This window comes from Dermacentor silvarum, chromosome 8 (genome assembly GCF_013339745.2).
Source record: "Dermacentor silvarum isolate Dsil-2018 chromosome 8, BIME_Dsil_1.4, whole genome shotgun sequence".
NCBI classification, from domain to species: domain Eukaryota; kingdom Metazoa; phylum Arthropoda; class Arachnida; order Ixodida; family Ixodidae; genus Dermacentor; species Dermacentor silvarum.
In genome coordinates, this window is record NC_051161.1 from 99727523 (window position 1) to 99743020 (window position 15498).

The 15498-nt window shown below is 45.2% G+C and overlaps 2 long non-coding RNA genes across 3 annotated transcripts in view; both read right to left on the minus strand.

The window, feature by feature from the left end:
• Window positions 1-15498, minus strand: part of LOC119462770 (uncharacterized) — a 59119-nt gene that overhangs the window by 24417 nt on the left and 19204 nt on the right. The gene's annotated exons all lie outside the window — the stretch shown is intronic.
• Window positions 1037-3425, minus strand: LOC119462771 (uncharacterized). Its single transcript, XR_005194194.2, has 3 exons — window positions 3379-3425; window positions 1996-2058; window positions 1037-1411 (listed from the first exon to the last, which is right to left on the minus strand). It is a non-coding gene; the product is annotated as an uncharacterized LOC119462771 (long non-coding RNA).

Here is a 15498-nt window from a genome sequence, read left to right on the forward strand (position 1 = left end):
TACGGACGAGAGCCGGGAGAGCCAATCGGCTCTTCTAGACCAAACCCAGCGAGCTGCTCGTGCCAGCAGAGCATTGGAATAGGGGCCACAACCAGCGCGCCTTCTTTTAATTATTTATTTTCAATAAATTTTTACACAGACATCCGGTCGTCGTAATGGGGAGGCCGTGTTTACGATCGTATGAGTCATTGTTTGAGGTGGTATGAACCATTCATTTTTTTACCGTAGCAGACAGAACTATTATGAAGCAATTCAATTTCAAACAATGGCAAGCAGCAATGGCAGGCGAATGGCAGGGGAACCACGCCGCGGACCAAACTCGAGGCGTCATCGAATTCAAGCGATAACGGCGGACAGCGGGCATACCATCACTGACGTCTTTCTCGCCGTCGCAGCCGAACGTGTGCGTTACCTCATTAAGAAACACAAACATGTAACCAATAATTGCAAAATACATTAATGAATCGTGAGGATTAGCCCAGTCATAAACACCGGGGCCTCACAGATTCAGCTTCACTGGTTAACCATCTGTACGGAGTGCTTCGACGGTGATTTTTACGTTCGGCCACTCGTTTCGCACACGTGGGCTTATTGTTAAATCGGCAGGTGCATGTATCTCGTTGGCTGTCGTTTCGCGTTTATTCATATAAAACGCACAGAGTGCACGTGGTACTGCGCTGTCCCCTAGGATACGACCAGGTAAACGTAATTATAGCACGAACATTACATTTAGATGTATACTGCAAGAAAAAAAAACTGAAAAAAAAACTTGTCAAACATGCAAAGGAAAGGGAGTGATATGGTTCATGCTTATTTTTTTTAACCTTGAATATAGGCTAACCTAAGTTTAACCACATTTTGATTTAATACAAAAAGATACCCTAATTTCTGGTTCTTAAGGTACACAGCATTCTATATAAAATGTATTAAAAAGAAACACGATGTACTTTGCCAAGCACATCGAATGTGGAAGTTGTTGGCACTTTGGTTAATCCCTCATGAAACTGGGCGGAGGAATCCACGTGCAACTTGTGCCGGTTTAACCACTACAATACCATCCAGAAGCGTCGCAGAAAACGCACTGCTCTCGAACTGGCATAATTGGCAATATTCGCTCTGATGTAATATTTCCGGCCACTTTAAATGTGTCGAAGTTTTCTGAAAAGCTATATAAGATTCATCTATTTGTAAAACGATACTTGACCAAGCTGCGCTTTTCATTACTCTATAGGTGGAGAACAGGATAATGTCTCTATTTCGACATTTTATTAAAAGCAAAGATTGGTTCATCAGTTTGTCTCTGCAGGCATGATCAGAGCAGTGCTTCACTTCTTGCGAAAGCCAATTCCTCCATTTCCTCCAACCCCGCCTCCAAGAGCAGCAGCTTCATTGGGAAGCATGATGAGCACAGCTGGAAAGTAAAAAATGAAAAAAAAATCTTTTTATATATTAGGATGATGAATCTTATTGTATAGACCTCATTCTGTCTAACGAGGTTTTTAAGGTGACTCTATTCAGGTAGACGGCTGGTAATTTATCATAGACGTTTGCATGCACTATTGCAAACACAGTTTTGGACATTCACGCCCTGAGCTTCCCAATGTTTAAAAAGACATCATTTAAAGAAAATTAGCAAGATTTCTTTATTTTTGCAGCAGTCCTCATGTAACAGCGGAAGAAGTAGCCACTGCAGATATTCTTTCCCAATTAATGCATATTTCATACTAAAAAATCCTCAAGCGCGCCATAGAATACATCGTAGTTCGTTCTTGATGTGCTAAGCTTATTAACGACTTGTACACTACCGCCACATTGTCTACCCTCTATAAGCTCGATATCAATTACTGACATATATTGTGTGATGCTTCTTTACGACCGTGTGGCTGTAGGAAATAATTGTGTGCTTTACGCTTTCGTCACAAAACTTATTAAAGTGCCAGAATGCTAAATTTCTTTGAAGGTGAAAAGTCAAAGCATTTGATAATCGAAGGATACCTATAGCAGCGGCGACCCACACAAGGACGTTTGCTCCCAGTAGACCATTCATGATGGCTCGTGCTGAAAAATGTATGTTCATAAGTGACAGCATTCAGGCATTACAGAAATCATTCAGAATTAATTTTTATAAAGCCCACTATACCGACAAGAGCTCCACCGCGGTATAAGCAACTACAGTGTCAGGCGCAGTATTGGGCACTGATATCCTCGCAGGAGGGAATGTTTCACGGAAGCAGCAAGCGCGAGCAAAACTGCATTCTTGCGCCCTCTGACGATGTAAGGGCAAAGCGTGAAGGCGTGGCATTGCGCATGCTCCACTTTTCTTTTTTGTCCCTGCCAATGCACAATGCTAGATGCTTGCATTGGCACAGGGCACAAGATTGCGTTGTGGCAGGTGTTCACAGCTGCCGCAACAATTTTTTCCGCGTACGGAAAAAAACGTTTTGCAGTTCAAATGTGCTATCATGTGATGTTTCTTGTCGATTTCCTCGATGGCAACAAGGCCGTAAAAAAATTTATTCTCCGGCTTGATGTGTCAAAGCCACGACTGGAACTTCAGGCACGCCGCAGTGAAGAACTCATGAATAATTTTGACCACCTGAGCTTCTTTACCGGGCGCCCAATGCACGGTACATAGGCGCTTTTGCATGTCACCCCCATCCAAATGTGTCTGCCGCCACGGGGATTCGATAGCGCTCCCGAGTGCTTAGTTGCACAACGTTATAGCAAATAAGCAAACCGGGCTAGTTAGTAACAACCGCTTTCAACAGCAGTTCAAATACCTTTCCTTGAAAGAAGACAATAGATTTGACAGTTGCAACAGGTAAAACAGCTACAAGTACTTGTACAAGTGCTAATTACTGGTACTATTTGTTAATTTGTTTGTGAAAAGCCTTGCTTCTAGTAATTCTCATTCCAAAGAGTAGAAAAATAATGTAAAATTTTTTAAATCGCCATAATGGCACTCGAATGACAGACGTGTCATACCTAATACCGACACTCGATTGAGTGCGCTTCCTATTTGCCCCGAATAGCTGTGAATGGTAAACTATTACAAAGCATTAAAGCTAATATTATTTGGACTTTATTTCCTTGTTATCAAGAAAGAAACTTTGATATATATCTTTGATATATATCCTTTTGATATATATCCTTTACAACGTAGACAACTATTGAGTTTAAAGTAATACTACTAGCATTTGGTAAGTATTGTCGACTGAAAATCGTGCTGTCTTGTGCACTCATAAGCCAAAATGCTCAGTTCATTTCTATGCTGCAAGCGTATCGTCTTTAACACGCTAGTATTTCCTGACTGAAAAACAGTTCTTTCTTTAGGCAATGCATTCTAACAGAAGCTCCTGGAGAACATGGTTTACTCACCAGATTTGGATGCTGAAGCTTTCGGTCTCAATAGAAGGTTGGGATACAAAAGCGTACGCCCTGGCGGTGCTTATATACTACCTCCAGCCAGCGTGGTAACCCAATTTAGCAGCAATTAAGTGAAGTGTCATCCACGTTTTAGAAGAAAGCACTGTGCCAGTGAGTGGTGGAATTTCCACTTGACAGCTTTCATTTACAAACCCATCAAAAAAGTGAGCACTGGATAGTGGACGTAAATAATATAGAAAAGCTGTGTCACGGTTTTGCTAATTGAAAGACGAGCGATCGCTATAACAGAAAAAGTTGTTACTTTTTCGGTTTAAACCCAGAGAAGATGTACAATAAAGATCATCAGTTAAGCAAGAACCTTTTTGTTCCTTAGTAACTTTTTCATAATCGCGTGGTGTCTCCGGTAAAGGCATAAAGGCTTGTTAGGCTATCTTACGCAGATTAACTCTCGTTCAGCATAGAAAAAATACGTTGGTCTCTGTTTTGAGGATTCGAGGCTTATGAGAAGGACCTATGGAAAACTTCCTAAATAACGTGAATAATTGCAATACATGACCGCACCCATACAAAGGGGGGCCCATGCTAACACATGCGCCACGTTGTAAAATAAAGCAAGTCGTCTATGCCAAAGAGAGGACCCACCTGCTCAGATGCCACGCTGAAAAAGGCTAGTGTATGCTTATGCTGGGATTAACTGATTCGTAATAGTAAAAAGACTTTTCCACAGTGATTTCATAGGTTTTGGGCTTTTTTCGTTGTCATGGTACTCACGTTGTCCCTATTTCGTACTTTATTCGCCCCATGGCGGAAATAATTCTTTTCACTACTACTTTATTTTATTATGCGTTTTAAGCGTTTTCTTGCTGTTTGACATAGTCGCAGGAAGAACGGCCTTGGTGAACGTCTCACTCATTAACAAAAACTGCGTCTGAGTCTATACGCAGAGCAGAATGTGCAATTTTCCCAAAACAGTGCTGCAATACACGTGAGCCGAGAAATGGGCAATTCAGTGGAGGATTTTTGAGTAGCTGCTGTGGACTTGTGTTTGTTAGATGTCAAAGCAAGTACAACAACTTAAAGTAGTTCAATGAAATATTGAGGGTGGCGGCAAAAAAAAAAAGCTTGGCTTGACTTTTTGCCTCATCCTAGCAATCAAAGCCTGCAATGAAGTTCACTCTTTTCCTCCGCTCTCAACTTTACTGTACGTACTTTTCTGTGAGACTGCCCATTTGCAAACGGCTTACTGCGAAACACGAACTTATTTTCTTCTTTTGTAAGAACTTGTAAGTGTTCCTTTCGGCGAGTTATTTGCTACATTTTATATAAGGAGCCAATTTCATCTCTTAAATTATTGTACACTGCGTGCTCTTAACATAACTCCTAAATGTACACTGAAGGTACAATTCGAGAGAACTCTATAACCTGTTAACACGGGGCAAATTCCTTGAATCTCGCAGCATTAAATATGCTGTGCAATTTGTGGGGTGCTTGAAGGTGATGTAAAAGTACGATCAAACGGTTGTGTATGGAGATCAGATGGCAACCAAAAAATATACCTTTTATTGGCCGTTAGATGTGTATGTAACTTAGATGAGGTTGCAGATTAACAGGTACACGGTCACTCGATGTGCCAGATGTATTATATATAACATGGAGGCAGTTGAGAGGGAGGCCTTAAGATATGCTGTTTGGCAATTAGAAAGCGTTATGCTAATATCTCCAAATTTCTACAATGGCTAATGTAACCTAAGTCATAATTGTCATCATCATCAGCCTATAACTATGTCCACTGCAGGACGAAGGTCTCTGCCTGCGGTTTCTAATTACTCCTGTTTTGAGCCAGCTGATTCCAATGTGCACCTGCAAACTTCATAATTTCATCACCCCAGCTAGTTTTCTGCCGTCCTCGCCTGCGCTTCCCTTCTCTAGGTATCCATTGTGTAACTCTAATGGTCGTCCGGTTATCCAACCTACGCATTACATCGCCTGCGCAGCTCCACTTTTTCCTCTTAATCTCAACTAGAAAATCGGCTATCCCGGTATGCTCTATAATCCACACCGCTCTCTTCCTGTCTCTTAACGTTAGGCCTAACACTTTTCGTTCCATCGCTCCTTGTGCGGTCCTTAACTTGTTCTAGAGCTTCTTTGTTAACCTAGAAGTTTCTGCCCCATATGTAAGCACCGGTAGAATGCAATGATTGTTACGCTTTTCTTTTCAACGACCGTGGTAATCTCCCAGTCAGGATTTGGCAATGCCTGCCGTATGCACTCCAACGCAATTTTATTTTTCTGTAAGTTTCCTTTTTATCATCAGCGTCCCCTGTGGGTAATTGACCTAGATAAACGTACCCCTTCACAGACTCTAGAGGCTGAATGGTGATCCTGTATTCTTGTTCCCTTGCCAGGCTATTGCACATTATTTTGTCTTCTGCATATTCATCTTCAACCCCACTCTTACACTTTCTCGCTTAGGATCCTCGGCCATTTGCTGTAATTCGTCCCCATTGTTGTTGAATATGACAATGTCATCTGCAAACCGTAGGCTGCTGAGATATTCGCCATTGATCCTCACTCCTAAGCCTCGCCAGTCTAAGTGCTTGAATACTTCTAAGCATGCAGTGAATAGCATAGGAGAGATTGTGTCTCCTTGCCTGACCCCTTTCTTGATAGGTAACTTTCTACTTTTCTTGCGGAGAACCAAGTTAGCTGTGGAATCCTTGTAGATATTTGCCAAGATAGTCACGTGTGCCTCCCATACTCCTTTATTAAGCAATGTCTATATGACTGCTTGTATCTCTACGGAATCAAATGCCTTTTCATAATCTGTGAAAGCCATATAGAGAGGTTGATTACACTCTGAAGATTTCTCGATTACCAGGTTGATGACATGGATATTATGTCCCTGGAATGTCATCAGGATATTCTATCCTGATGACATGGATAGAATATCCCTTTCTGAAGCCAGCCTGTTCTCGTGGTTGACTGAAATCAAGTGTTGCCCTGATTCTATCGGAAAGTACCTTGGTGATTATTTTATACAATACTGAAAGCATGTAATGGTTCTATTATTCTTCAATTCTTTAACGTCTCCCTCCTTATAGATTACTTTAACGTTGGCGTTCTTCCAGCTCTCTTGTACACTTGAATCGTGCGGCATTGCGCATGAAAGGGCTGCAAGCTTTTTTTAAGCATGATATCTCCTCCATCTTTGAATATATCAACTGTTATTCCATCTTCTCTGGCAGCTTTCCCCCTGGTCATGTCTTGCAAGGCCCTTCTAATTTCATCGCTAGTTATAGAAGGAGCCTCTGTACCCTATTCATCACTACTTCCAATGAAAGTAGCTTGGCTGCTCTGGGTACTGTACAGGTCAGTATAGAGTTCTTGTAACGTATGTATAGTGGTATATTGAGCAGTGTTTGCAGCTGCTCTAAAATATTAGTCGGAGTGGAAAAAAACACAGGCAGCAAAAGTATAGTCATATCATTGCTGTAATATTATCTGCATTCGGACGTTTGCTGCTGACGATGATAATAGGTTAATAGTAAAGGCTATGCACTATTCGAGATCCCTTTCCAACTCGACTGCAGTTACTGACATGTTGCCCTCTTTCGAGGTTCTAGCGGTACTAAATCAGTCAAGTGTTAGCACACCAATTTCTTTTACGTCGAATAATAACAGTCCTCACTTGAACATTTCTAGTTCTATCCCCTCGTTCGTATATGAACCTGTCGCTGATACATACCAAGTTTCAGTGCTTACGAGAGGCAGCTTAGACATGCAATTTACAGAGGAATCGTAGAGTCGACTAATAAGTCCAGACGAAACAAGCAGTGCAGCTGTGACAGCCGCATTTAATTGCCTTAGTGGCTTCAAGGAAAAGTCAGCAATTCGTTTCTCTTGTTTCAATGTTGAGCTCTCGGCTACGTTCACCAAAAAGATATATAGAGGAGACAATATCTACAGTGCATATTGACCTGAAAACTGAGAATATCTTGGGAAGATATATAAATACGACATATGGACAGCGCAAAGAAAATCTAGTTGAATAACTTATAGAAACAAACAATTTTTGGTAATTGTTTTCATGATAAGGACAATCACTGCCAGGCCGAAACAGAAAGAATTGAGTGATTTCGCAATAAAAGGCACAAAATACCTACCGGTCTACAATCGCCAATCTTCCCCAAACTTTTTTTATATTTTTGATATCAGAAATATGTCCCCTGCGGTTTTCACCGTCGCCTGTTGTGTAGCGTCCGCCATTGAGACCCTCAGTGATTGTGACTGTGTTTCTATACGATTTATGTACTTGTTTGCTGGGTGATATTCCAAACTAGAAAAACGGTATCATGACGGTAACGGTAACGTCATGATCACGTCAAAACGGTAACGGTTGCATGATCTGTCCTCATATCTATTGGAGATGAACCACTGCGCCCTTTTCTTGATGTTTTTTTCTTCCGCTGAAGACGCTTAGTGGCTCTGGCGTGGCGTTGCTGAGCTCGAGGCTGCCGGCTGCATAGCGGGCGCTGCAGCCGTACGCCGCAACGGTTGAATATACCGTGCATTTGGTACACGTGAAATAGCCGCCGCTCACTAAGTCAAATTAGGGGACCCCTTGACGGCGTCTCTCATAATCGTGGTTTTCGTTGGAACTTGTTTGGAACATTTGGAGATAAATCGCCACACCTTTTTGATGCATTCCAAAAGAGCATATTCGTTTTATAGCTGTTCTACAATAATATCTTTTTCCTCCATGAGCGCCATTATTGGTTCCTATGTCCGTTCAACTGTGCGTTGTCAATGCACTGCATTCGTCAGCGCACATTCGACCACTTGCCGACGGCTGTGCATGTCTAGGGAAGATACCCGCTGCAGTTAACAGTGCTGTCACAAGACTAACATGAATAATGTGTTCAAACGGCATGGGCAATAGTGTGCAGTTCTCAATGAAAATACATGCCTGTATCTTCAAATAACGCGCTAAAAAGTACACTTAAAACGTGCATATATTCAAGGAACATCACGTTTGTTGAAAGTGTAGAGTTGTAATTATGCCTAACAAGACAAGGTAATGTATTCTGCAATATGCATATCAGCAACATTTGCTCGTCCTCTATACGAAAGCTATGTTTTCTGCGAAATAAGCTTAAAGTTGCTCCCTCCACTGTTAAAAAGTTTCGTTTCTTTCACTTGAGTACGCCTCCACCGTTTGGGACCCTCACAACCACTCTAATTAAATATTACAAAGAATCTAAAGAAAAATTGTGAAGTCCATTTGAAGGAAATATTCAGTCACCGCGTTACTGAGTTGTAGTAGTTGCCTTTCTGTATAATACGCAGACTGAACATTTAAATAGCCTAGTAAAGTCCAGGTTCTTTTCCCTTTCATTCGAAGGTACGGGTGTTGGTTCCCCACTTGGGCATCCGAGACGCACCGCCAGAGACGGTCCACAGAAGTGAAGAATACCGCCGCTAAGAATAGCGGCCATAGGTTCGCTGGAGGCTTCCGACGGATTTGAAGCACATACGGATGAAGCTTGAAGGCACTTTGTATTTACAAATTATTGCAAGATATATACATAGAAATGCAAGTTTGAACTGTAACACACAGGGCGACCCTATATCGGCAGAGCCGATGGTGCACAGCACCGCAAGTTGAGACCAGAACGCTGGGTCGGGAACGGGGCCACGTTTTCTATCCCTTGGTGCCCCGCCCGAAACATTTACAACCGAATCGCCACCAAGTGGCTTTGAGTATATATATATATGGTCCGCCGGTACACCTATCACTAATCCTGTACTAGGATCGTCATGTGAGTTGTCCGCCGGCTATTCAAGCATTGCGCTTCGTCCACGCACCCTTTCCTTTACCGCAGATTAAGTGCTTTTTTACTCTCCCTAAAAACAACATATAAAACAACGCAGCGAGGGAGAGGGTGACATACGAAAGCAATCTTACGACGCCCAAAGCAACCGAACCCAACACAACGGGCGCAATTAAAAATCCTGCGCTTGTGTAGTTTGAATCCAGCGCTAATGCACCTCCACTAACGTGAAACCTGGGCAAGTGTGAAGGAATGACGCGCCGGTGCTGGAGTTAGCGCTGGAGGGAGGAGAAATCGAGTGCTTGTGGGGTGGTGGTGCCCTCTCTTGCGCTGCGGTGGTACCAGTCTGGCGTTTCGGAATCGATTTTACCGAGATTCTGCTAATTAATGCGCCTAATGCGTGAATATTCCTGTCGTATAAATTATTATGAATCGTGTTAGTTTATTTTGAACCGGTTTTTGATAAATTCTGCACTTGTTCCGACCCTGTTTTGAGCACTTGTTTTTGAGCGTGATCTCGACAGGTTACGTGCGAGGGACGCGACAGCCCGGCCCCTAAAGTGCTTCGAGTTTAAATCTACTAAGCAGTAAGCGCTTGCGAACTACAGTGGCAGGGTGAGTGACATGCGGTGTCTCCCTATCCCACTCTCGTAACTGTGTACGGAGGAGGATGAAAACAAAGGAAGGTAAGGCAGGGAGGTCAACCAGACGCACGTCCGGTTTGCTACTCTACACGGGGGAAGTGGTTTAAAGGCAAGAAAAGAAAGAAAGGAGAGAGAGGGAAGATGGTACTTTCAGTGTGAATACTGGTGGTTGTCCAACACTTCACAATCGCGCTGACTGAGGCCCGGCGAGTTCATGAGTCGTAGCAATACCCGCCTCGCTTTGTAAGCCTGCGATGCGTGGGGCCAAGATCCAAGAAACTTTGTCTCTGAAAATGGTCTGCTGTCCAATCGGCCCAACACTCTCCGAAGAACAGTTCGATGTCATGAAGAATACCAAAACACAACACATGCTCGATCGCCTCTTCGCAGTTGCATGAATCACAGATCGTTGTATCCGATATTTCAATATGGAATGAGTAGGCTTTCATAAAAGCCACCCCTAACCAGAGGCGGCAAAGTGGCATCACGGCGGGAGAAGTTCGGTGGAATCTGCAGCTTCAGTGTAGGATCCAGTCTGTGGAGACGGCAGTTCGAGAAAATCGGGGTGTTCCGTGAAGTGTCAGTCTTGGTTCGAGCAAGTAAATGAAGACCCCGCGCAGCGTCTGTCCTTGATAAGGGTGTAGGTTTCCTTATGGGCTGACCGGGCGGCGTCATCAGCAAGTTAATTACCGATGGTGCCACAGTGCCCTCGAAGCCATTGGAAGAGGATGTCATGTGCGTTTATGAGGGCTTGGTGGAGAACCTCTCTAGTCTCAAAGAACCAGTTGTACATGGGTATTGCATCGTAAGGATGACTGCACACTCTGAAGGGCTGCCTTGGAGTTACAAAAGATAACCCACTTTCTAGGTTTGGCCTGTGCGATGTCATTAACAGCGACCCGTAGGCTGGTAAGCTCTGTTGCCGTAAAGGCCGTTATGTACGACACCTTGAAATTCATTGTTACTTGTAAGGCAGGGATGATAACATCGCCTGTGGAGCTGGTGGCTGAGACAGACCCGTCGGTGTAAGTGTGTTCTTTGTTCATATGTGGGTATACTTGACTGTGGCGCGAAATATATTTCGCACCACAGTGAAGTATACCGAGGAAATCTCAGCACCAACTTGCCCAATAAGTTCTCTTGCTCATATGCCTCGTTCAATAATGACAAAGTCAACAGTCGTAGAGCCGCTGCGGAAAGACGGGTCTTCTTCTTAATTCCCGGAATCGTGATATGCAATTGTCGCTGTTTTAGGGACCACAGGGGTAACAGTGGTCTTGCTGCTGGTGGAGGCAGCCAGCAGCAAGACCACTGACCAGACAGATCAAGGCAGCCCGACAGAAGGCAGCCTTGATCTGTCGCAGTAAGTTTAGAAAATGTGGCGTGAGGCCTTTGTGGCGGCAAAGCAGCAATCAATGTAGTGACTGGGTATGCAACACAGATGTCGAAAGTGTGCTCAGAGATTGTCAACCGTGATGTATGTTGGAACGAAGTAATATCTAGCAATCATGATTGTTGCATGAGGCGACGCGCATCGTGGTAGTCCAAGACATGTCCGTAGAGCCTGGCCTTGCTAACTTTGGAGGCTGCGAATATCCGTTTTGCATTCGTTCGCCAAAACCGATACCATAATAAGCCCAGAAACAGTGTTCTGTACAGCTGCAGCGTGGACCGTACCGACGTGCCCCAGGTTTTTCTGCACGGGAACTTCATGGTATGTGCACGTGAAATTAATCTCCGCTTCAGGTAGATGCAGTGCGGGCTCCATGAAAGGTCCCTGTCACTAATCACAGCTAAGAAGCCATAGGCTTCTGGCATTTGTTAACATAGCCATTGAGAGAAACAGGGTATGGTGTCACCGGCTTGCGCATAAAAGCGACTAACGCGCATTTTTCGATGGATGTAATAAGGCCTTTTTTGGGAGGTACGAACAAGTTAGGGTGGCTGCCTGCATAATTATTGCGCGCACTTGAAGACTAGTCATAGCAAAAGACCAAGGACAAACAGTGTAGGATCTTTCGGAAAAACTAATGACGTAGTTACTGCGAGCCATTCGTCAACGAAACCCGTCAACGAGGCACTTTACGTTCGCTTACATTTAGCGAGTAAACGTTTGCTCAGAAAAGGTTTTCGACTTCGGCCAATTCGCCATGGTCTTAGACAGAGTTCCCCACGATGACCACAATAGACAATGGTGCGCGCAGACCAGGTTGAATACTGCGTTTACGCGTTCTGTGCCCTACCCGCGATAGTCACCCGCCGCTGACGACCAATTATCCCACTGTGCTTCGTTAGTGAAGCAAGGACCATCGGCAACATACCACCAACCGTTTCCTTACCCCCTCTCTGTAGCCGTTGCTTTCGATGAAATCAGGATGAAGGAAGACGCCGATTCTAAGCTTTCCGAGCAACAAATTAAAGAAATAAGCTAGCGCTCTTCAGCAGATGGATTACAAGTAATTTGCAATGCAGTCATGTATTTCGCACCGATTGAATCCAGGTGCCATATCAAAAATGTGTCCACGTTCAGTGGCACATCGGCAGTCGGAGACCTTCTAGTACCCGAAAAGAGTGCTGTTCTTCTATGTTTGAACCTTGGGAGATGTCTTGGAGCCTTGCTTAGACCATTCATCGAAATATGCTGAAGATATTTAGGCACTTCACATGAGTTGAGACTGCGAAAGCATTAATGTCCAATTGAACGCCACTGCGCGGTCTTTCGAGTCATGAACTCCTCGCGGTAAAGTGAGTGCGTTGAGAGAGAGAATAAACTTTATTCAAGAACCCCGGTGTTGGTTCGCCCGCTTTTTTCTAGTTGTCTGCCAAGCCGAGCGTCGTGATCAACTCGATCATGGTTTGCATGTAGTGTGGGAGGAGTCCGCCAGCCACTCCTCTAGTGTCGCAGGTCTACGGGTGGGCAGTGTTTCCAGGTTTGGCTATATATGGACAAATTGGGCTACGGCAAAATGTTTTTGGCATCGACTTGAACGAGTTGGGTTTGTAACTATATTTGGGCTACTGAAAATCTGCGACTTGGATGTGTTTGGGCTATAAGTGGCGCCCTAATCCACGCTCCAGAGGCGGCTCTGATCGGGTAGAAGCTAATCTCGATGGCTGTGTTTTAGCTAGCTGAGCCGGCCACGTGGCTGTGCGTGGGTGAGTGCGCGAAATGACCCCCTTCCCCCTCCCCGCCTTTCCTTCCCTTTCTGCGCCGTTGTCTGAGCCGGTGCCTTTCATCTTTGATGCACTTAAACTTACACCCCGCTTTACTGTTAAGGACCCGATCCCCGGGCATCGGGATGAACCTGGGAGTAGTGGGTTTTTCACAGTACCCTCTACTAACATGGCTATGCTCAGGAAGGGAGAGCAATAACATAGGGTCGGGGCCGTCGGGCGATCGTGGCGCCGACATGAAAGAAGGGAAGCACTGGCGGACGACACGCTCCAGTGTTCTCATGGCCATGTCTTCCGGATAAAGTATCGCACCAGGCACAGCTTGCGACCTACTCCACGTTTCTGGCGCAAAGATATATTGCTATTTTTCCTTTTCCTGCTAGATTAATTTTTCTTCGTGCTTAGATTCGAGATTCATTTCGATCGGTTGGACGTAATATCGGATCCTTCTCAGAGAGGAGAATCCAAACATGGGGAAGTGGGCCAAGTATGCGAGAACGTAAAAAAACACCGCATATCCACGGGGTGAATGATGATGAGTGGGCGAAGCTCCAGAGGGAATCATCGGTAAACCGTGAATCTTCCGCGTAATTCGCCCAGTCTCGCCGCACTAAATCGAACGATTGACTTCCACCAATGACACGCGCCATATGTGACGTCATTCCTATTTTATAACAGCGCCCTTCATTATAATTGCACCATCTCCCGCTTAAGGGGACGCTAGCACAAACGCGTTAGAAACGTGCAGTACTCTAAGCGGAAGAGGCCACAGCGTCTTACGCAGCCGTTTACACATGCCGGAACGTGCACCGCCTTTGAGGACGAATACGGGGGTAAGGCGGAGAGGCCACAGCGTCTTACACCAGCTTCTTGCACGGGCCGTAACGCGCTAGCACAAACGCGTTACAAACGCGCAGTCTTTCGTTAATGTTGGGTATTTATTGCCATCATGGTGCGTCTGTCCATGTGCGCTTCGTGGCGTAGTGGTTAGCGCCACGCGTTCAGAAGAGAGGGGTCCCTGGTTCGATTCCGCTACAGCCACCACTCTCGGAAGTTTTTTTCTCATAAAAGTAGACGTGGCTACCTACTACGACGACAACTACTACTACTACAGAGGAGGGACAGACCCACACCCTAAGGAGCTTCGCCCCTAAAAAGAATGGGAGCAGGACCCCAAGCCAAAGGTGTGTTCGGGTGCTTTTACTTCTAGGTGGTTTGCCGCGAAGACATCAGCGCACCACGACACACGAACTTCACCCAATGTGTTAGCTTAGCTTGTGAGGTGTCGTGCTGCTGGCTCGAGGACGCGGGTTTGATTCCCGGCCACGGCGGCCGCATTTCGATCAAGGCGAAATGCAGGAACACCCGTGTACTTAGGTGTACGGTAAAGAAACCGAGGTGGCCAAAATTATTCCGGAGTCCCCCCTGCGTCATGCCCCCCAATCATATCGTGGTTTTGGCACGTAAAACCCCAGGAATTATTACTTTTAGAATAGGGGCCTCAAACCTATTGGGGCCCCAAATAAATAGTGTCCAAGCCACTGCGCATGCGCAAGACGGAAACTGTGTTTGGGTTTAGCGTCGGGCACGCTATTTCATCGATTGAGTGGGAGCCCAAAAAGCTGCCGCAAAAAGCTTTCGTCAACAAACATGGCAGCGCCCATCAAAGCGACGGCTCTAACCTAGCGGAAGACTGGGCTCGATTCTTGGTAATGCGTGAAGTTCCTACTCTAGAAGTTGTGCTTGCGGTTATCGCTTTCTCTCAACTAACATGTGTAATGAAGATTGTCTGATTCCGAATTCAATTGTAGATTTCATGGCTCGTAGGCCTATCACGGATTCACTTGGCTGGGTGAACGTGCGTCAAGTTGGTCACTCAAAACTAAGGGCAACAAGTTGCATCCTGCTAATAGAATAAGTTCTAAATTGTAATTGAAGGCGAAAACACGAAAGTCTAAATTACCTTTCTTATCATAAAATTCTATATTTTATTTTTATATTTATAATAGCTTTTCTTTGACGCCATAGTGACGCTGCAAACGCAACATGCTATCGGCAAACGCACAACGCCTATTCCAAAACTCTTCATTCCTGCATGCCCCAACGCTAACACCCGCAAAGCTCTCTGGAGCCCCAAACTTTAGGGGCCCCTATTCTAAAACTTTATTAGGCATCAACATGGTTTGCTTTTTGACAGTAACCGCTTTTCACCCGCAGGGGCGTCTGCGTAAGCAGGCGTTTGGTGAGTTACGCCACCACGTACCCGAGCACACGAGGGTTGAACCCTACCGCGTGTAGCCGTGCGCGGCTTAGCCGTGTCCGGGGAAAAGAGGATCCTGGGGGTTGAGCCAATGCCGGGTGTTTGGACCTTTATGGCCCCCCAGCGGAGGCAACACACCTTTTTGGCCTCGGCTTCACGTAGACGGCACCCCTGGACTGACCCACCCGGGGCAAATCGTTAG